The sequence below is a fragment of the Anomaloglossus baeobatrachus genome, chromosome 1 (genome assembly GCF_048569485.1).
Source record: "Anomaloglossus baeobatrachus isolate aAnoBae1 chromosome 1, aAnoBae1.hap1, whole genome shotgun sequence".
NCBI classification, from domain to species: domain Eukaryota; kingdom Metazoa; phylum Chordata; class Amphibia; order Anura; family Aromobatidae; genus Anomaloglossus; species Anomaloglossus baeobatrachus.
In genome coordinates, this window is record NC_134353.1 from 246,445,639 (window position 1) to 246,467,869 (window position 22,231).

Here is a 22,231-nt window from a genome sequence, read left to right on the forward strand (position 1 = left end):
GAGCGCGTCACGTGCTCTGTCTGTCGGTCGGGAGGTATAAAGGAGGGGGACGCCCCCTTGCTACCCCCCGATTGTGACGTACTGGTAGCCAGCGCGGGGGATTTCTGAGTGACCCCCCCGGTGGTTTGTGACATATTGGTGGCAAGCGGTGGGATCGAGATAATAGTGTGTGTGAGTGTGAGACCCATACTCCCAGACACTAAAGACTGCCTGCAGCAGCTGTGGCTGCTGGGGTCTTCAGACCAGCTCAACACTAGAGTGTCAGAGTGCAGATACTGTAAGGTGTGTGGAGGCATCAGGTGTCAGTTCTGTGTCAGTGACCAAAGTCTGCAACAATGGCTGATAGCACCAGGAGCAAAGCCAAAGGAATGGCCGATGCTCAGGCCAGAGACGATGAGGAGGTTGTCCACGAGCCCTCCAGGAGCCCGACGCCAGAGAACAGCTCTGCAGAGGACATCGCACAACCTGGGACTGCTGGACAAGATGAGGAGGAGCTCGCCCAAGGTTCCTCAACGAGCCAGATGCCAGCCCTCCGCTCTGCAATGGACAGTGAAGCACCAGGCTCCGCAGCGGGCCGCAGATCACCACGTGCCATTCCACCGAGCCTGGGAGGCTCGGATAGCCTTCTTCAAATGGCTATGGCCCTTCTCCAGGCTGGAGACCGGGATACCTACGAAATACTCATGGCAGAGCGCAGGGCAGAGCGGCAGGCAGCGCGTGAAGAGCGCCAGGCAGAGCGTAACTACCAGCTGCAGCTAGCTCAGCTCCGGCCCTCATCAGCCACCCGTGACCTTCCAGACACCAAACTTCCAAAGGTCCGTGTTGAGGACTTCCCAGTGCTGGAGAAGGATGGAGACTTGGACTCTTTCTTGACTGCTTTTGAACGGACTTGCTTGCAGCATCATCTGAACAAGGACCAGTGGGCCAAATACCTGACCCCCCGTTTAAGGGGTAAGGCCCTGGATATCCTTGGGGACTTGCCTGCTGAGGCGGATCAGGGCTACGACACCATCAAGCGGGCCCTGATCCAACAGTACAACCTCACCCCGGAGTCCTACCGCAAGAAGTTCCGGACGCTACAGAAGGGACCAAAGGACTCCTGGGCTGACCACCGGCGGGCACTTGCCCGAGCTGCCGACCACTGGACCCAAGGCCTGCAGCTTTCCACCGGACCGGAGATCCTGGACTTGTTCATCACGGAGCAACTCTTGTGGAACTGCCCTGAGGATCTCCGCCAGTTCATCCGAGACCAGAAGCCAAAGGGGTCCACGGCTACAGCTGCCCTTGCCGATGACTACACCAACAACCGGGCCCCTGAGGCCAGGAGAGCGGCCACCAGCAGCACCTGGAGAGGGGGTAAGATGAATTCTGCGACTGCCCCACCTGCCCCTAGACTGCAGGGGGTGTCCCCCTCAACTCCCCTCTCCAGGCCCGTGGCAGAACCAAGACGGTGCCACCAGTGCAACCTACCTGGACACTTCAAGGCCATGTGCCCTCAGCGTCCCAAGGCCCCGGCTCCGTCCCCGTCCCAAGGGCCGCCCAAGGTGTATTGTGTGGGTGGGGGTGGTGGTAGGTCCCTGGACAGCTTCCAACCTGTCACCGTCGGCCAGTCTGTGACCATAGGACTGCGAGACAGCGCCTCGGAGGTGACTCTGGTGCGGCCTGAGATGGTGTCCCCCCAAGACTTGATCCCTGGAAAAACCCTCGCTGTCTCCGGGATTGGAGGCATTGACCCGGCGCTGCCTGTTGCTGACATTTATGTGGACTGGGGCGCAGGGCGAGGGGTGAGGGAGGTGGGGGTAACTGATCGGATCCCTGCAAACGTGCTACTTGGGACAGATTTGGGGCAAATAACCTCCCAGTTTGGCCCCGCCCCAAAGGCTGAACCTTCAGCCAGTGCTGACATGACTCCTGACAATGTTAATGTGTTATCTATGAATGATGTAAGGGAGGAGGGAGTGAACTCTGATATTTCTGCTTGCACAGACACCATAGACACACACACAGCTGCAGCTGTGACAGGGGAGGGGGTCAGAGAAAGGTGTGACAATGCCTCTACAAGTAACCAGCCTGTGAGCTGGGATCTGTTGCCCTCTGCAGGGATAAGCAGAGAGCAGGGTGCTGCAGGGGGAGGACCAGTGTGTGGGGTGGGGGCTACCACAGCAAATGTGGGGTCCCCAGAGATTTCACAGCGGGGTTCTGTTGCTGCAGGGGGGGAACAGGCAGGTGAGATTGGGGCCGGTCCAGGAGCGGAAGTGCTCCCAGGTAAGATCTCGGTGCATGGTTCCCCCACAACCGGGGTGTCAGGAAGCCAGGTAGGTCTGCCTGAACCGGCGACTTGGTCAGGAACGGAGGAGGAGCAGGCACGACCCACGGTCGCAGCGGCTGTGGCCGCTGTCACCCGCAGTGGGAGTGCTGGAAGCCAAGGGGCCTCCCGGAGGTCCGATAGCTCTTCCCCTTCTGACCAAGTGGCAGCCGAGTCAGGTGGAGGCCAGGACACAGGTCCCGGGGTACTGACCGAAGATGTGACAGTCTCGTCGATTCTGGCCACATCTGGTCAGGGGTTTCAGGCAGCGTTAGAAGCTGACGACAGCCTGAAAGCTCTAAAGGAGCAGGCGGCACAGCCTCCCTCGGACTCGGACCCGGAGCGAGTGGTCTGGGACCAAGGACGGCTGTACCGGGCCACGGTCCAGCAGGGTTCACCGGAGGCGTGGCCCAGGGACCGACAGTTGGTGGTACCCTATCCGTTCCGGACGGAGTTGTTGCGGATCGCACATGAGATTCCGATGGCCGGACACCTAGGGATCGCTAAGACCAAGGCCAGGTTAAACCAGCATTTCTACTGGCCAAAAATGGGGGCCGATGTGGCTGCCTACTGCCGTTCGTGTGAAACCTGTCAGAGAGTGGGGAAGGCGGGGCCACACCCCAAAGCCCCACTAGTATCTCTGCCAATCATCGATGAGCCTTTCAGGAGGGTGGCTGTGGATCTGGTCGGCCCGCTGGCCATCCCCAGCAGCTCCGGGAAACGCTTCATACTGACGGTAGTTGACTATGCCACCCGGTACCCAGAAGCAGTGGCCTTGTCGTCCATTCGGGCTGACAAGGTGGCCACCGCATTGCTGGAGATTTTCTCCCGAGTGGGTTTTCCCCAGGAAATGCTCACTGACCGGGGGACCCAATTCATGTCCCAGCTGATGGAGACCCTCTGTAAGCAAGTCCAGGTGCGACCTCTGGTGGCCAGCCCGTACCATCCACAGACTAATGGCCTGTGCGAGCGGTTCAATGGCACCTTAAAGCAGATGCTTAAGATGTTGGTCGACTCCCATGGGCGTGACTGGGAGCGGTATCTCCCACACCTGTTATTTGCTTACCGGGAGGTTCCACAGGCCTCAACAGGATTCTCACCGTTTGAGCTCCTGTACGGGCGACGTGTGCGGGGCCCCCTGGCTCTGGTGAAAGAGGCTTGGGAAGGGGATTTGGCCACCCCTGGAGTGTCGGTTATCGAGTATGTCATGCGCTTCCGGGACAAAATGCAGGCCTTGACGCAACTGGTACACGACAATATGGCTCAAGCCCAGGCCGATCAGAAGCGTTGGTACGACCAGAACGCTTGTGAGAGGACCTACCAAGTGGGTCAAGAGGTGTGGGTACTGGTCCCCGTACCACAGGACAAGCTTCAGGCAGCCTGGGAAGGCCCATACCTCGTGTACCAGCAGCTCAACCCTGTGACGTACCTGGTCACCCTGGACCCTGCCCGTGGAAGGCGGAAGCCCTTCCATGTGAACATGATGAAGGCACATCATGAGCGGGAGGCATGTGCGCTCCCCGTGTGCAACCTGCCCGAGGAGGGAGAAGCGGAAACCCTCTTGGATATGCTAGCCCAGGTTAGGGCAGGCGGATCCATTGAGGATGTGGAGGTTGGCCACCAGCTCTTGGAGGACCAACGGTCCCAGCTGTGGGCCACCCTACACCCCTTCCGGGGGTTGTTTACCAACCAGCCCGGAAGGACTGACTTGGCTGTCCATCACGTGGACACTGGGGATCACCCCCCGATCCGGCGTTCAGCATATCGGGTCTCCCTGGAGGTGCAGCAACACATGCGCCAGGAGATTGACGAGATGCTGAACCTGGGGGTGATCCAGGCATCCAACAGCGCTTGGGCCTCGCCTGTAGTCCTCGTCCCTAAGAAGGACCGAACCACTCGGTTCTGCGTGGACTACAGGGGGCTCAATGCGGTCACGGTCGCCGATGCGTACCCAATGCCACGCATCGATGACCTGCTCGATCAGTTGGCCGGGGCTCAGTACCTGACCATCCTGGATCTGAGCCGGGGATATTGGCAGATCCCCCTGACTCGCAAGGCCAGGGAACGCTCTGCCTTTATTACCCCATTTGGACTGTACGAGTCCACGGTGATGCCATTCGGGATGAGGAATGCCCCTGCCACTTTCCAGCGGATGGTCAACACCCTGCTCAAGGGACTTGAAGGGTACGCGGCCGCGTACCTGGATGACATTGCCGTCTTCAGTCCCACCTGGGAGGACCACCTAGAGCATCTAGCACAGGTGCTCAGGCGGATCCACCGGGCAGGTTTGACCATCAAGCCGGGAAAGTGTCAGCTGGCCATGAGCGAGGTCCAGTACCTCGGTCACCGGGTAGGTGGGAGAACCCTGAAGCCCGAGCCTGAGAAGGTGGAAGCCATCGCATCCTGGCCCACCCCCAGGACCAAGAAGCAGGTGATGTCCTTCTTGGGGACCGCTGGGTACTATAGGAGGTTTGTTCCATGCTATAGTAGCCTGGCAAAGCCCTTGACGGACCTCACCAAGAAGAAGCTGCCCTCTGCAGTCGATTGGACAATGGACTGCGAGACAGCCTTCCGGGCCCTAAAGGACGCCCTGTCCAGCCCGCCCGTGCTACAGGCAGCCGACTTCACGCGGCCGTTTGTAGTACAGACCGACGCCAGTGACTTCGGCCTCGGTGCGGTGCTCAGCCAGGTGGACTCTGCGAGCCAAGAGCACCCAGTCTTGTACCTGAGCAGGAAGCTGTTACCAAGGGAAGTTGCCTATTCCACGATGGAGAAGGAGTGCCTGGCCATAGTGTGGGCCCTGCAGCGTCTGCAACCCTATCTATACGGGCGCCACTTCATCGTGGAGACGGACCACAATCCCCTCAGCTGGTTGCACACCGTCTCTGGGACGAATGGGCGATTGTTGCGATGGAGCCTTGCGCTCCAGCAATACAACTTCACCATTCGCCACAAAAGGGGCCGTGACCACGGTAACGCAGACGGGCTGTCCCGACAAGGAGAGGTCGCGGACGGGCGCACGGGGGAACACCGGAGTGTGCTGCCCCCTAGCGCCCTCAAAAGGGGGGAGGTGTGAGGTAAATCCGGAGAGATGACGATAAATCATGATATTCAAGTATGTCAGGAAGCCCTCTCCTGGTGTCAACCCCCCTTTCCCCCACACAACTGGTTTAGCAACAAACTCCATGGCCATGTCCTGTGATATGGAAATTAGGTGGCTTTGGGACAATGGACACAGGATGGCTCCCTGCCGTCACCCTGTAGTAGGAGCTGCTAGCTAATTAGCAAGGCTCTGGAAATAGCCAGACAGAACGACTCCAGTAAAAAATGGTTCATATCTCGCAAGCCATATTTCCGATAAATATGGCAACCATAAAAATGGTGTCTCCGCATGTGGACGATGCCGGCACCCCCTTTTTATGGGAACAGGACATTGGGAAATGCCCCAGGCGTGATATCAGCCAATGGGGAACTGGCAGACAGGTCATGAGTCCCCTCGTTCTGTAGCTAAATTCATAACTGTCACAATGAGAGCATTGGCGTCTGCCTACGACGCTCCCAGGCAAAGTTATAGCCAAAATCCCCTTGGCTGGATAATTCTGATCCATGCAGGGGGAGTGGCAGTGCTTCCCTGTGAGGTCACTAAGGTAGGAGGGGACCTGGATCTGCCCAGGTTGATAACCCTACTTCGGCCATTTTCCAGCGTTCTTCTGCTCGGGGGCCTGGTTGGGACAGACCTGTGAGAGAGTTCCTGGAAACCTGGTCTACAGCGCCCCCCTGTGGCCAGACGCACAAGGTAACTGATTGAATTGCATACCTGTTGTAAACCATGCTTTATCTGTGACTGTACTCTGACATAACTGTATATTCTGTAGATTCCCTATTGTATATATTGTAGTTCTAGTGTGCTTTAGGCGATTAAATTATATAATTAATCTTGGGCTGTTCTGTTATCTCGATCTTGAATCCCACGTCTGTGTGTTCGGCTAATAGTTACCGTAAATCGGTTGGTGGCAGCGAGTTGTGCCAAGGATTATTGTGGGGAGGCCAGTGAGATCCGGGAAGATATTATATATTCCGCCCGCGGAGGTCGGGGGAATATATACCCTCCTCTCACCGGGGACCCTTCAATAATCGGCATAAGTAGTATAGCGGCCTCCTTGCTTATGGTCGGGCAATTCCATAATTGGCCTGACTATAAGAGGGGCGCTAGAGAGCGCGTCACGTGCTCTGTCTGTCGGTCGGGAGGTATAAAGGAGGGGGACGCCCCCTTGCTACCCCCCGATTGTGACGTACTGGTAGCCAGCGCGGGGGATTTCTGAGTGACCCCCCCGGTGGTTTGTGACACTGAATATTCAATCTGAACCTTTTTATTTGTTTAAAAAAAAAATTCACTGGAAATTGGATTCGGTAACCTTCACAAAAACTCTATTGCACGGGTTATGATTCTGAATACTGAGGTTTGTTGTTTCAGCAATTTTGGAAAATTCAACAATTCCCACATTGCTCAACAATGACTAAGCCTACTGTTTAATAGAAGGAAACATAGTGATCAGGTGGCGGCTGGATGTATAATAGTATGGAGTGATGTCATGTATCAAATGAAATAACATGAAAAAAATGTACTGACTCATCGATTATATAAAAGATTTTATGTGCAGTGCTCATATCTGGAGGTTATAACTGCAATATAACATTAAAGGAGAATTTTTTTATACTTTATCCCTTTCCTAGTAATCATGTATGTAGGTATAATGAGTGCAGGAATATAATCACCCATTACCGCCATCTTTCATTTTCAGCGGAGGTCCAGTCCACTCCGGCACATGAGCGTGCTTGTAACCTTCCGGATCACACTGTGTCTTCTCAAGTTTTCTCAATGTAAGTCTATGAGACTCAGAATAGCCTTGCTCTTGGTCTCATAGGCTTTCACTGAGAAAGTAACCACCTCTCCACACAGTAAACACTATGTGTTCAGTTACAAGTATGATCATGTGGTGCCTTAAATGAATGGGTGCACCGCTGAAAACGGTAGATGACGAAAACCATTGTGCATATTATTGCACTCATTACACATACATATATTATTGCTAACAAAAGGAGAAATAAGAGAAATCATGGAGTGTTCCTTTAATTTATATAGGATGGAAGGATACAAAACTCTGGTAGGATGCAGTACTGAAAATAGTTCATTGTAAGAGTTCTAGTATATTAATAACCCCTGTAAGGACCAAAAATGTGAAAATAAAATCTAATAAATATTCTTCATTATCCTATGCTGCCATGGTGCTCTGAGACTTGTCATTCTGTGTGTAGAATGATGTAGCTATCAGCACGTGACTTAGCCATGGAAATAAGAATGGCATCTCATCCTTGGGTACGAACATTACTATACAAGATGTGTATTGAGAAGCAAAGAACTGGGTGATATGATGATGCAGGAAAAGACAAGATCCAACAATACAGACATAGGGCATATTGCATTTTTGGTCTAATAGAGGGTTATATATATGACAGAAAATACAATTCATGTCCAGAAATTCAGAGATCCTATTTGCATATTTTATCTTTATTTTCACAAATATATTGAGACAGCACTTCTGTCCTCAAAATGGCCACTGTTGGAGAAGCAATAGAGTATGCATGTTGGAGAAGCAATGGAGTATGCACAAATCTATTATAGGACCCAGTCCATCTGCCAGGTCAGTAATCAGTGTAGCTGCTGTACGGGAGCCTTGAGACCCCTTGTTACCTGGCGAATCCACATCTCCTTTTTGGATTAGCTATCCTGGCGTAATGTCATTGTTGTGGCATGATGCACATGTGATTTATTTTCAGGACAGCTAATTTAAAGAAGAGCCACTGATGCTAATTTGTAGCAGGTGGTTCCCAGGGTCCCACTCAGTGACCACAGATTACTGACATGGCCGCAGGACCAAGTCCTGTGATTGGCATCACCTGTAGGCCGAGGCCACACGGGGATTGTGCGAGTGCTCGCATTACACTCGGCACACGCTCACAAGACAGCGGGAGCCGAGTGTCATGCGACTGTAGTCCAATAGTGCGATCAGACCACAGTTGCGGAGGGGGGGGGCGGCGCTGCGGAGGAGAGGGTGGGATTTATATTATACCGGTGGAACGCGAGAGCAATGCGATGTTTCTCTCACCCCATAGACTTGCATGAGTGCGAGTGGAACAGGATCGCATTCCACTCACAGCACGATGCGACTGTTTTCTGAGTCCGATTAGGGCTGAGAAAATAATCGCTCATGGGAGCTGCCACAAAGAGTAACATTGGTCCGAGTGGAATGCAATTTTTTATGGTATTCCACTCGCACCGTTTTTCTCGCCATGTGTCCCAGAACATAAAGTGCACGTGACCAGACCTGTCAGTTAACATCCTCTAACTGAAAAACAGCATACCCATGGACAATGTTTTCCAACTGGAGGAGGTTGATGGACTGGTTGCATGTCCATACATATGTGGTCAGTGTGAGAACAGTAGTTTTGTGCAGTCTATGAGGAAAGCTCTAATATAAAGTGTAGGAGAACTTGTAATACTTATTAGTAAGTGCCACAAAATCATGTCTTTAGCACATCCACATTAGATTACATTACACTTATTCAGATTTACTAGTGCGTCAAGATAATAATTTACTTGGTAGTTTGTAAAATGAATTACAAGATGCCACCTTTGTCTGTACATAGTGAATCAAGTGTATTTTGCCAACTACCGCTCATGTAGAGAGGTGGGGTACACTCCTACACAGGGGCCCACCAGGGGATTCTCCTGTTTTCCCGTGAGCCAGTGAGTCCATCTCCAACTGATGCATTTTTATGAAACACTTGGCCTATACAAGGACCACAATGAGCACAAGTCCTTTTTCCGGCTACTGATGAGATTCTCAACTGTCGCTGCTATAAAGACTATAAAGGGGCAAGATTCAGGGATAGACCTGAAAAAGTTATAAAATAATAATGGTAATCTAATATATAAAGCTGAATGTGTGTGTGTGTGTGTGTGTGTGTGTGTGTGTATGTCCGGGATTGGCATCTGCACCGTCGCAGCTACAGCCACAAAATTTTGCACTCACACATCTGGACCCCGAGAGCATCATATGCTATGTTTTGAGGGGAAATTTTAATCCCGCGCTTTACAGTTATTCGCCAAAAAACTTGCCTCCATTAAAGCAAATGGAGCTGGGAGCCACAGTGCAGCCAGAACTTCAGAAGAATGGGCAGCCACGCCCTTATATGGAATGTTGGCGTGTCACAATGCAGCCAGGGAAAGAGACAGACACAGACAGGGAAAGAGGCAGAGACAGACAGGGTAAGAAACAGACATAGACAGAGTAAGAGACAGACACAAAGAGACAGACAAAGAGACAGACTGACAGGGAAAGAGACAGACACAGACAAAGAGACAGACACAGGCAAACAGACAGACAGGGAAAGAAAGGGAAAGCGACAGACAGGGTAAGAGACAGACAAAGACAGACACAGGGAAAGAGACAGAGGGAAAGAGACAGACAGGGAATGAGACAGACAGGGAAAGAGACAGAGATAGATAGACAGACAGGGAAAGAGATTGAGACAGATGGAGAAAGAGACAGAGAAAGTCAGAGACAAACAGGGAAAGAGACAGACAGACAAAGAGATAGAGAGAGAGACAGGGAGATATATACAGAGGGGGAGACAGACAGAGAATGGGAGAGAAATAGAGAGACAGTTACTATCCCGGGCGTTAATACATTTTATTTATACATTCTATCCTGGGAATGTTAATACATTCTATTTTGTTAACAACAGTTATTAACCCTGGCGAAGCCGGGTAGTACAGCTAGTGATATATATATACTGTATATATCACTCTCATGATGGTTACAGTATGTGCTGAAGAACATTGCAGTCAATAACCTTTACAAGCAGAACTGTGAAGTCACGTAACTTCTGAGGTCATTTAGATGTCTCAGCATCTGATGCAGCAAATCATCAGTTGAACTGCAGGTCAGTCGCTTTTACAACTGCAGCCTGACTATCTGCATGTAGCCGATCAGTCTGTTTGTATTGCGCCTGTCTGTCGTCTGTCTGTCTGTCTAACAGCTTGTGCACGGGTGACTGATCTCGCCATATGAGGTGGCAAGCAAAGCCCGATGGGGAAAACAATATTAGGAGATGAAGGGAAAGACAGTTGTTATTAATATTTTTTTAAGGAAGGTCACTGTCTATGCTAATGTAGCAGAGAAAGTAATTTATATAGGTATATTGTTCTGTATATTATTAAAGAGATATCAAAAACTGTCTGGTAACCCCAATGTCACAATCTGTAGCTAAACTGTAACTCTTGGATGGGATTCTCCGGTATTTTTTGGAGTCTGCAGTGAACGGAGAGCTCCACAGAGTCTGCTTCATTACATTGTTTATTAAGTATTATTTGGCCTGGGAACTCGCAGAAATAACTATGTGTACAGAATCATGGCTGGAATTAGATGTTCAGAGACTCGTATCTGTCTGCACTCTGATCTCATAGCTTGATAAGGAGCCTTCATAAAACATGAAGAATGTTTCAGTTCTCATGTTATGCAAGATTTTAAAAATAATCCATGCACAATGGGGTGATATGTGAACCCAAAAAGTTATATAGCGGATTTGATATGCAGACATAGTGGAGAGTGTCGCATTGAAAGGTGAAAATGGGACTTCTTCCATAAGCTAACCCCAAGCCTGCTCTTTCCTCTAATACATAAAATTCATAATTATTGGGGTATACAGATTCTAAATCTGGGGGTCCTAAATGATGTGGCACAACCCATGTATGACCTAGGTCTGTGGTCAGGGGAGGACGTAGCATTTGTGCAATCAGTGCAACCTCACAGGGGCCCAAGGAGTTGGTGGCCACTTACGTGAGCACATGAAGGGAGCATTAGGATGGACTATAAAGGCTGCTTTACAAGCAACGACATCGCTAACGAGATATCGCTGGGGTCACGGAATTCGTGACGCACATCCGGCCTCGCTAGCGATGTCACAGCGTGTAAAGCGCCCTTTAGAGTCCAACTGATCCACATACTGTTCTTGTACAGGGGTTCTCTTCGGTTTATGTCCATTCCTTTCCTTGGTATAGTAGTATCACATTTGATGCTTCAAGCCATAGAATGGACTCATTAAGGGTGTGACAAAGTCTCTTGGCGCTCAAGCAATATTTTTTTTACAATGGATCCTTATCCATATGTCCCTTAGTATGAACTGACAAATGTTCCCCCAAAAGATTTGATGTCTTTGTGTGTATCATTCATTTTATCCATCCACTTTGTACGTTTGGTTGCATAAAGAAAAGTGAAGGCAACTGTGGTACAGCTACCTACGCCTTGTACCAGCCCTGAGACTAGCCCACTTTTAAAGGGAATCTGTCAGCAGGTTTTTGTTATACCATTTGAGAGCAGCATAATTTAGAGACCCCGATTCCAGTGATGTATCGCTTACTGGGCTGCATGCTGCAGTTTTGATAAAAATCACTGTTTTATCTTCCGCAGATCTTCTAGTTCTGTGAATGCTGAGCTGTGTATAACCCCCTCCATCACTGATTGGCAGCTTTCTGCATACAATGTGCATAGTCACAAAGCTGTCAATTATTGGTGGGTGTGGGGTTATACAGAGCTCATGAATATGGAGGACTATATAGCAACAGGTTTATTAGTCCTGTAGTGATAGATAAATAAATAAATAAATCTTTATTTTTATATGGTGCTAATATATTCCGCAGCGCTTTACATACATCAGGAACACTGTCCCCATTGGGGCTCACAATCTAAATTCTCTATCTGTATGTCTTTGGAGTGTGGGAGAAAACCGGAGTACCCGGAGGAAACCCACGCAAACACGGGGAGAACATACAAACTCCTTGCAGATGTTGTCCTTGGTGGGATTCGAACCCAGGACCCCAGCGCTGCAATGCTAACCACTGAGCCACCATGCCACCCATGATAATCTTCTGCTGATAAAACTGTGATTTTATCAAAACTACAGCAAGCAGGCCAGTTTGTGATAGATTCATTTTAACTCTTTATTATCCATAGGTTATTTATAGTGTATACCACTGTTTTTGAACTGCAGTATTTTTAATCATTGACAACAATTTCTGCATTATACACTATGCATAAAGTGTCTAGGAGTGAAGAGGAAACAATAAGTGAAAAGTGTATGGATCAGAAATGTCAGGATCAGGTCCACTAGTGAGAACAAAAGCACTTAGCATATCAGCCAGCAGATACAGAATGGCAAGGATGCAATTAATCAGCAATGGCATCTCAAGTATGTCCAGCGGGTTTATTAAACTTCAGAAAGTAAAGTGCCAACAAGATCTGCAGGCTGGGAACTAATGAGTTACCTAGCAACATTACATCAGCTGGACATGCCAGGCTATAGGCCGGAGGGTACGCAGCGGCACCGGGGCCGGCACTGACAACTGATATCCCATTGTGATGCCCACTGCAGAAAATCACCAGTATCTGGGGGCTTGTGGAATAAAAATGATCTTTTGTCATTGGAACAATAAAAATGATTGAACAATTCAACAGGAAGAGCCCGGTTTCCTCTTGCTCTCTACTTTATTACAAAAGGAAGCCCTGACCATTCTCCTGCTAGAGGCCTCTGTAGGCTGCAGCTGATTTACAGTCTGCCGCAGATCTCAGGTTTAGCAAATATAATCTTATGTCTGCCTATAAACAGATGGTTAAGAGAAAAATGCACCATAGACCCAGACACGAGGTGATGGGATCATCCCAAATAGCAGAGGATAGGATCAGACACAGTGTATAGGCACCAAGAAAGACACCTAACACGCCGCAGATATTAAGGCTGAGCGGCAGAGGCTCGGAGAGGAGCAGGCAAAGTTTGGTAGTCTTGTACTGTGTGATGCGAAAACCCTCCATTGAGCAGCCATATTCACGTCATGGCAGATGTTCCTATTACTGAGGGTATATAGGAAGGAAAGTGACAATAAAAGAAACTCATTAAGAATATTCCTGTATTCAATCATTGCATAATTACAAAAATAGGCCGTTTTCTGGAATCGTTTACATGATTCTCGAGATCTGCTCATTGTTATTGAATGGAAATGGTTACTTAAAAGGCTATATGGTTCATTGATATGGATGGTCAACTCTTCAAATAAGTTAGCAATGTTAAATAAGTGGAAATCTGAACTTGAAAACGAAGAAAGCCTCAATCATCAATATAAAATAATAAACTTTATTGTATCATAAATATTAGATATTAGAAAAACACACCCAGTGATTGTGAACACACACAGGGGCATACAAGGAGATTATAGGAGCAACCTAAATGGGACCCTTATATTCTCTTTAAGAGGTCAAGCTCCTATCTATCCTACGGGGTGATGTACACATATATATATACACATAGCGCCGTGCTTTTCTCTGGGCGCCCAGCTCAGTTCTGGAAAAGTATTCTATGGACAGATGAGACAAAGATCAACCTGTACCAGAATGATGGGAAGAAAAAAGTTTGGAGAAGAAAGGGAACAGCACATGATCCAAGGCACACCACATCCTCTGTAAAACATGGTGGAGGCAACGTGATGGCATGGGCATGCATGGCTTTCAATGGCACTGGGTCACTTGTGTTTATTGATGACATAACAGCAGACAAGAGTAGCCGGATGAATTCTGAAGTGTACCGGGATATACTTTCAGCCCAGATTCAGCCAAATGCCGCAAAGTTGATCGGACGGCGCTTCATAGTACAGATGGACAATGACCCCAAGCATACAGCCAAAGCTACCCAGGAGTTCATGAGTGCAAAAAAGTGGAACATTCTGCAATGGCCAAGTCAATCACCAGATCTTAACCCAATTGAGCATGCATTTCACTTGCTCAAATCCAGACTTAAGACGGAAAGACCCACAAACAAGCAAGACCTGAAGGCTGCGGCTGTAAAGGCCTGGCAAAGCATTAAGAAGGAGGAAACCCAGCGCTTGGTGATGTCCATGGGTTCCAGACTTAAGGCAGTGATTGCCTCCAAAGGATTCGCAACAAAATATTGAAAATACAAATATTTTGTTTGGGTTTGGTTTATTTGTCCAATTACTTTTGACCTCCTAAAATGTGGAGTGTATGTAAAGAAATGTGTACAATTCCTACAATTTCTATCAGATATTTTTGTTCAAACCTTCAAATTAAACGTTACAATCTGCACTTGAATTCTGTTGTAGAGGTTTCATTTCAAATCCAATGTGGTGGCATGCAGAGCCCAACTCGCGAAAATTGTGTCACTGTCCAAATATTTCTGGACCTAACTGTATACCCTCTTTCACTGTAAAGTGCCATGGAATAAATGGCGCTATAAAAATAAATAATAATAATTATACATCCAGTCCATTATAAGTAGGAGCAATCTAATAATGACAAAGTGTAGGGTGAGCTTCACCTAGTGGATCACTCACCAGCCAGTGCCATCAGTAGAATGTAAGAGCCACTTTTTATGTGCCAAAGAAAGGTCGGAAGGATTTGTTGAAGCTGTTTCTATACTCCCTCATATTGTATGCAGATAATATAGTGGGGGGGGGATAAGCATGAATTACTCAGAAGAAGATGTATTACGTTGTAGGGCCATTGATTAATCATGTAAATGGTAATTTCCTCTTGCCTCTTCTACAAAAAAATCCCTAGGTGATTTAAGAGGAAAAGCCATGTTACTTATTTAATGCATAATATTTTATTTGGGACTTACAGGAAGGACATATATTATCCCAATTAAACCAATGCTGAATGTTTTTCTGTTTCATATCGATAATTTAGAGTTTATGGGAGAAAGGTGTGGGGGATCCTGAGGAGCCCCACATTACTCGAGATGTCTTAGGTAAAGGATCGCTCCTGATACAGTGACAATAAGAATATTCTGATATTACTTATTAATAATTACTTTCAACTACCCAAGCGAGAGATAATCTGCAGAGCATAAGTGGCTGTATGGCACACAACATTACCTCCACAGTGTACACCGACAACGCCGAACAACATAATGAAGCCATTATGAGAATGCAATCACCGCTCCGAGTCTGTGGAGGGCGATTACTACATACTACAAAATTGCATTTAAATCTAATTCGTATAATGAAATAAATGGCGTTCAGTGCACCAAGTTGTCTTTTTAATAGTAACAGTAAGAGGCTATGTTCATTACTAAGAAAATAGATTTGGTATTAGATAAAAAAAAGTACATTGAAAGAGACCCCAGCGTGACACATAGAATAATCACATCTGTATACGGTACTTTTTTTACGCATTTGAAGCAACGTCTAAAGGCTGCTTTACACGCAGCGACATCGCTAGCGATGTCGCTAGTGATAGCACCCGCTCCCGTTGTTTGTGCGTCACGGGCAAATCGTTGCCCGTGGCGAACAATATCGCCGGTACGTGTCACACCAACTTACCTTCCTAACGACGTCGCTGTGGCTGGCGAACAACTTCTTTTTTAAGGGGGCGGTTCGTGTGGTGTCACAGCGACCCGCCAATAGAAGCGGAGGGGCGTAGAGCAGCTACATGAACGTCACTTCCACCTCGTTGCCACATGGCACAGGAACGCTGTTGTTCGTCGTTCCCGGGGTGTGACACGTAGCGATGTGTGCTGCCTCAGGAACAACGAACAACCTGCGTCCAAAACGAGCAACAATATTTTGAAAATGAACGACGTGTCAACAATTAACGATTTGGTGAGTATCTGGGGTCGCTCGTAAGTGTCACATGCAACAATGTCGCTAACAAGGCTGGATGTGCGTAACGAATTCCGTGAACCCAGTGACATCTCGTTAGTTATGTCGTTGCGTGTAACGGGGCCTTAACACTGGATTGTTGGTTGTCTATATTGACCGGGAGCTGAGAACCTAGCCATCCCACACGTGGTGCCGACTTCACAGCCGTAACTGTTAACACTTGTTGTATAATCCAATGTGCATTTATAGTGCAGAAAACTATTTGCCATACCCTGTTCTGACTTCAGTGGGTGGTCCAAGATATATATCCCGGAGCAGTACACGTCATGCGTGAGGCCTAGGAACCAGCAGAGATGCCCAACAGAAGCTGGGCCAATGTTGCCGGCCACAGAAGTGACCTCTGGTGGCAGCAAAAAACTGGGCGTGAAGTCAGATCTAGCGCAGCAAATATTTTTGTTTGCCTATAATTGACAAATTCCACTAATGAATGTTTCTTAAGGAAATGGCAAACTTGGTTGGAAATATTCTGATACATGAGACCTATTTCCGACAAAAGGTGCCTTGTGTGAATCTTCCTAAAATAATCTATTCAGCAAACAGATGGTGTGCTGAATAGGTACAGTATTTGTGACGTGTAGCCCGAATAATGCAATGTTAGGCTCCTTTCACATTGAGTTTTACCTTCCGCTCACAGGTCCCGTCGGAGCATCTGGAACACACTTTGCAGAGTGGAGGAGGGGCGGTTCGGACGAATGCTCCTACGGGACCAGTGAGCGGAAGGTAAAACGCAATGTGAAAGGAGCCTTAGAGGGAATCTGTCACCAGGTTTTACTACCCAATCTGAGAGCAGCATAATGTAGAGACAGAGACTCAGATTCTAGTGATGTGTCACTTACTGAGCTGTTTGCTGTCATTTTAATAAAATCAATGTTTTTCTGCTGCAGATCTAGCAGTTAGGGTTCAGTTCCACTTGCGTTTTGCATGGATGAGTGCAATCCAATAAAACATCGGATTGCACTCGCACCAGTGCAAAACTATGGGGCAGTGTCCATCTGCGATTGATTTCTCATACCATATCAGCCTGAGAAATGAATCGCAGCATGCTCCGTTTGGCAACGATTCTCGGCTCACGCAACCCCATACAAGTCTATGGGAGCATGTGAAACATCGCACTGCACTCACATGTCATCCAACTGCAGTGCAATGTACGCAGAAACAGGCGACGGAGAAAGTGTTTCCTCCCTTTTCTTCGCAGCTGTGATATGAATGCAAGATCGCATTACAGTTCTATGACCCTCGTCTGACAATCACAGCAGAGGGTCATTAGCATATCACTCCCAATGCTCTCGCATCAGAAGCTATGTGCAAGTGGAACCGTACCCTTATACAGAGCTCATGAATATGCTGGACTACCTGGCAGCAGGCCAAGTAGTCCTCTAATGATAATCTACGGCTCATTAAACAGTGATTGATTTTTTTCAAAACTACACTAAGCAGCTCAGTAAGTGACACATCACTGGAATCAGGATCTCTGCCCCTATGGTATGCTCCTCTCAGGTTAGGTGGTAAAAACCTGGTGACAGATTCCCTTTAATGGGCAGCTACAGAGATAGAAAAAGAGCTATGCCGTCAATCATTAGGGTGTTGGCTTGGCCTCTGTTATACAGTTAGGTCCAGAAATATTTGGACAGTGACACAAGTTTTGTTATTTTAGCTGTTTACAAAAACATGTTCAGAAATACAATTATATATATAATATGGGCTGAAAGTGCACACTCCCAGCTGCAATATGAGAGTTTTCACATCCAAATCGGAGAAAGGGTTTAGGAATCATAGCTTTGTAATGCATAGCCTCCTCTTTCTCAAGGGACCAAAAGTAATTGGATAAGGGACTCTAAGGGCTGCAATTAACTCTGAAGGCGTCTCCCTCGTTAACCTGTAATCAATGAAGTAGTTAAAAGGTCTGGGGTTGATTACAGGTGTGTGGTTTTGCATTTGGAAGCTGTTGCTGTGACCAGACAACATGCGGTCTAAGGAACTCTCAATTGAGGTGAAGCAGAACATCCTGAGGCTGAAAAAAAAGAAAAAATCCATCAGAGAGATAGCAGACATGCTTGGAGTAGCAAAATCAACAGTCGGGTACATTCTGAGAAAAAAGGAATTGACTGGTGAGCTTGGAAACTCAAAAAGGCCTGGGCGTCCACGGATGACAACAGTGGTGGATGATCGCCGCATACTTTCTTTGGTGAAGAAGAACCCGTTCACAACATCAACTGAAGTCCAGAACACTCTCAGTGAAGTAGGTGTATCTGTCTCTAAGTCACCAGTAAAGAGAAGACTCCATGAAAGTAAATACAAAGGGTTCACATCTAGATGCAAACCATTCATCAATTCCAAAAATAGACAGGCCAGAGTTAAATTTGCTGAAAAACACCTCATGAAGCCAGCTCAGTTCTGGAAAAGTATTCTATGGACAAATGAGACAAAGATCAACCTGTACCAGAATTATGGGAAGAAAAAAGTTTGGAGAAGAAAGGGAACGGCACATGATCCAAGGCACACCACATACTCTGTAAAACATGGTGGAGGCAATGTGATGGCATGGGCATGCATGGCTTTCAATGGCACTGGGTCACTTGTGTTTATTGATGACATAACAGCAGACAAGAGTAGCCGGATGAATTCTGAAGTGTACCGGGATATACTTTCAGCCCAGATTCAGCCAAATGCCGCAAAGTTGATCGGACGGCGCTTCATAGTACAGATGGACAATGACCCCAAGCATACAGCCAAAGCTACCCAGGAGTTCATGAGTGCAAAAAAGTGGAACATTCTGCAATGGCCAAGTCAATCACCAGATCTTAACCCAATTGAGCATGCATTTCACTTGCTCAAATCCAGACTTAAGACGGAAAGACCCACAAACAAGCAAGACCTGAAGGCTGCGGCTGTAAAGGCCTGGCAAAGCATTAAGAAGGAGGAAACCCAGCGTTTGGTAATGTCCATGGGTTCCAGACTTAAGGCAGTGATTGCCTCCAAAGGATTCGCAACAAAATATTGAAAATAAAAATATTTTGTTTGGGTTTGGTTTATTTGTCCAATTACTTTTGACCTCCTAAAATGTGGAGTGTTTGTAAAGAAATGTGTACAATTCCTACAATTTCTATCAGATATTTTTGTTCAAACCTTCAAATTAAACGTTACAATCTGCACTTGAATTCTGTTGTAGAGATTTCATTTTAAATCCAATGTGGTGGCATGCAGAGCCCAACTCGCGAAAATTGTGTCACTGTCCAAATATTTGTGGACCTAACTGTATGTCTTTATAGGAAAGCAACAACCAATCCGGCTACCATTACGGCTACCCATAGAGATAACCCAGCTTTCCTAGACTTCTGATCACCACTAGTCTCGTTAGGCAGTTTATTCTAGAAAAACAACAGGTCCATTTGCTGTGATAATCAGAAATTACCGTTTCTACTGAACCAAATGTATATTACCATAGGTGATCGCAGTTCAGTTAATTAGAACTATGGGGTGTCTGGACCTTGCAGCTATTTTACCATGGTCTGAAATTGGCCAAAGGAGAAAAGAAAAAAAAAAAGTCCTTACATTATATAATCCATTATCCAACATACATAGTGCATTTGATATGACTCCAGACTGCAGACGTCAGATCAGCCAAACTGTGTGAAAGTGTCCAAAACCCACAAAATAATAATAATAAAAATGTACTCCAGAAATCGAGCCATTTCTAGTGCAATATGTGTGTCTGTAATAATGAATAGTAATAATGCGAGGCCCCTGCTTGGCCAAGTTCTCTAGGGGGGCAGTTATTAATAACACCAGCTACATCTGTCTAGTATTCAGAAATGTGTATGCAATTGTATAGGAATCTCCCAGTAAAGCTATTACTTGTCTGAAATGTAAGGGAAGAAGCGATGCAAACATCAACTTTACCCTCAAACTGAAGATCTTAAAATGCTTCACTAGTAAAACATTTGTTTTTCATTTGAGGTAAGACTTGTGCTTACCAGAAAAAAGCCATAACTCGCATGTAGAAAGGCTCTGTAAGCAAAAGAAGGTTTCTCAGGCTACTGCAAGCAAGAAGACTTCAGCCTTGGCTGGAAACCCGAGCTCCTCACTCCGAGGAGAAGACTCCGCCACTGAGAACTGGCCATGAAACACTGAGCATGTCAGCGACAGAACCTGAGCACTTTGAAAATGTTTTCATTAAGTAGAGAGAAGCTAATCTTGTGTTTAGTTTACGGCCACACAACTTTCCAGAGGTTTAGTCAGGCTTAGGAAGACATTGGGCCTCGCAGGGCAGCAGCATGAACGTGAGACCACTAGGCCTCATTCACACCTCCGGCATTGTTCACACAAAATACACTCCGAGCCTCATCAGTGATTGGTCAATGTCAGTTTTTACCATCAGTGATTTTCATTTATACATTTTTCCAATCCATTACCGTCGCTAGTCACAGACAGCACACGGATAACACATGGACGCCATCTGTGAGCTGTCAGTGATGTTCAGGGGCCCATACTCTTGTATGGCTGATTTTGATTTGTGACATCAACTGAAAACGGACATCTTTGTTATATTTATGAGAACACAATCTGTGAAAAAACACGGACAGCTCCATGGATTATAATGCCAACCACAGTTGGAACGCGTGCATGATACACAAACGTCTGAATGAGGTCTTAAGTGCAGCCCTGGACACAAACAGGGAAAGGATAGCACCCGGCTCAACCGTCATAGATCAGGTGCTTGGAGAAAAAGGGGCTATATAGGGAAGAGATTAACTCCTGCACTCAAAAGGACAACATGAAAACAGGGGAATCATATAAATGCTATTTCTATTGATTTTCTGCAAAAAATAGTGTACCCCAACCAAAGCACAGCCAACGTTTCGGCTATATGCAAGCCTTTATCAAGGTTTTGTGTCTTAAATAGTTGAGGGAAGGATTAGACAGGTTTGGCGTCTCGGGCGGTCTCTTTGACAAGGCAAAGGTACCCGTGGTGGCAGATATAATGCATAGAACTGCCACTGCAGCATTCATAGCCACCACTGACCCCTAGGACCCGGTCCTGTTTCCTGTTGGCGCTACTTACAGGCTCTCTCCTTACCTCATCCCTTCTATCCCTCCCATCTGCAGTTCTATGCATTTTATCTGCAACCACAGGTACCTTTGCCTTGTCAAAGACATTGCCTGAGACGCCAAACGCATCTAATCCCTCCCTCAACTATATGAGACGCAAAACCTTGATAAAGGCTTGCATAAAGCCGAAACATTGCCTTTCCTTTGGTTGGGGAACACTATTTATTGCAGAAAATCAATAAAAAAAGCATCTAAATGATCCCCCTGTTTTCATGTTGTCATTTAGAGTGCTGGAGTTAATCTCTTCACAATATTTACACAGGGCTGTTCTTCATTCAGCATTTGTATGATCTAATGTGCAGCCATAGAGCATGTCTGCCAGATATAGGGGCACTTAAAGGGAATCTGTCACCAGATTTTTGTTACCTCATATGAGAGCAGCATACCGTAGAGATAAGGACCCTGATTCCAGCGATGTGTCACTTACTAAGCTGTTTGCTGTCATTTTCATAAACTCAATGTTTTCTCTGCTGCAGATCCAGCAGTTATACAGAGCTCATAAATATGCTGGACTACCTGGCAGCAGGCCATAGTCCTCTAATGATAATCTACTGCTGATAAACAGTGATTTTATCAGCACTACACTAAGCAGCCCAGTAAGTGACACATCGCTGGAATCAGGATCTCTGCCCCTACATTATGCTGCTCTCAGATTAGGTGGCAAAAATCTGGTGACATATTCCATTTAAAGGGGTATTACCATTCCAAAATCCTTCGCAATATATAGTAGGTGAAATAATAATAATATTAATTTTAGCAAATACCTCCAATTAGAAATGTAGTATAGTTCTCCTGATATAGACATGTCTCTTACCTCATGTGCAGGGCATTGTAGCTTGGATATCCATGGTTACGTCCACTCATATAGTGACAGTTAGTTTCTTGAGGTAGTATCCATGGATATCTAAGCTGCAATGCCCTGCACATGAGGTAAGTAACAAGGTTATATCAGGAGAACTATACTACATTTCTAATTGAAGGTACATGATAAAATTATTACTATTACAGCTATTATATATTGAAAT

At 46.9% G+C, this 22,231-nt stretch overlaps 1 protein-coding gene across 1 annotated transcript in view; it reads right to left on the reverse strand.

Moving 5' to 3' along the window:
- The window catches only part of FAT4 (FAT atypical cadherin 4), a 352,940-nt gene that overhangs the window by 324,310 nt on the left and 6,399 nt on the right, over positions 1-22,231 (reverse strand). The gene's annotated exons all lie outside the window — the stretch shown is intronic.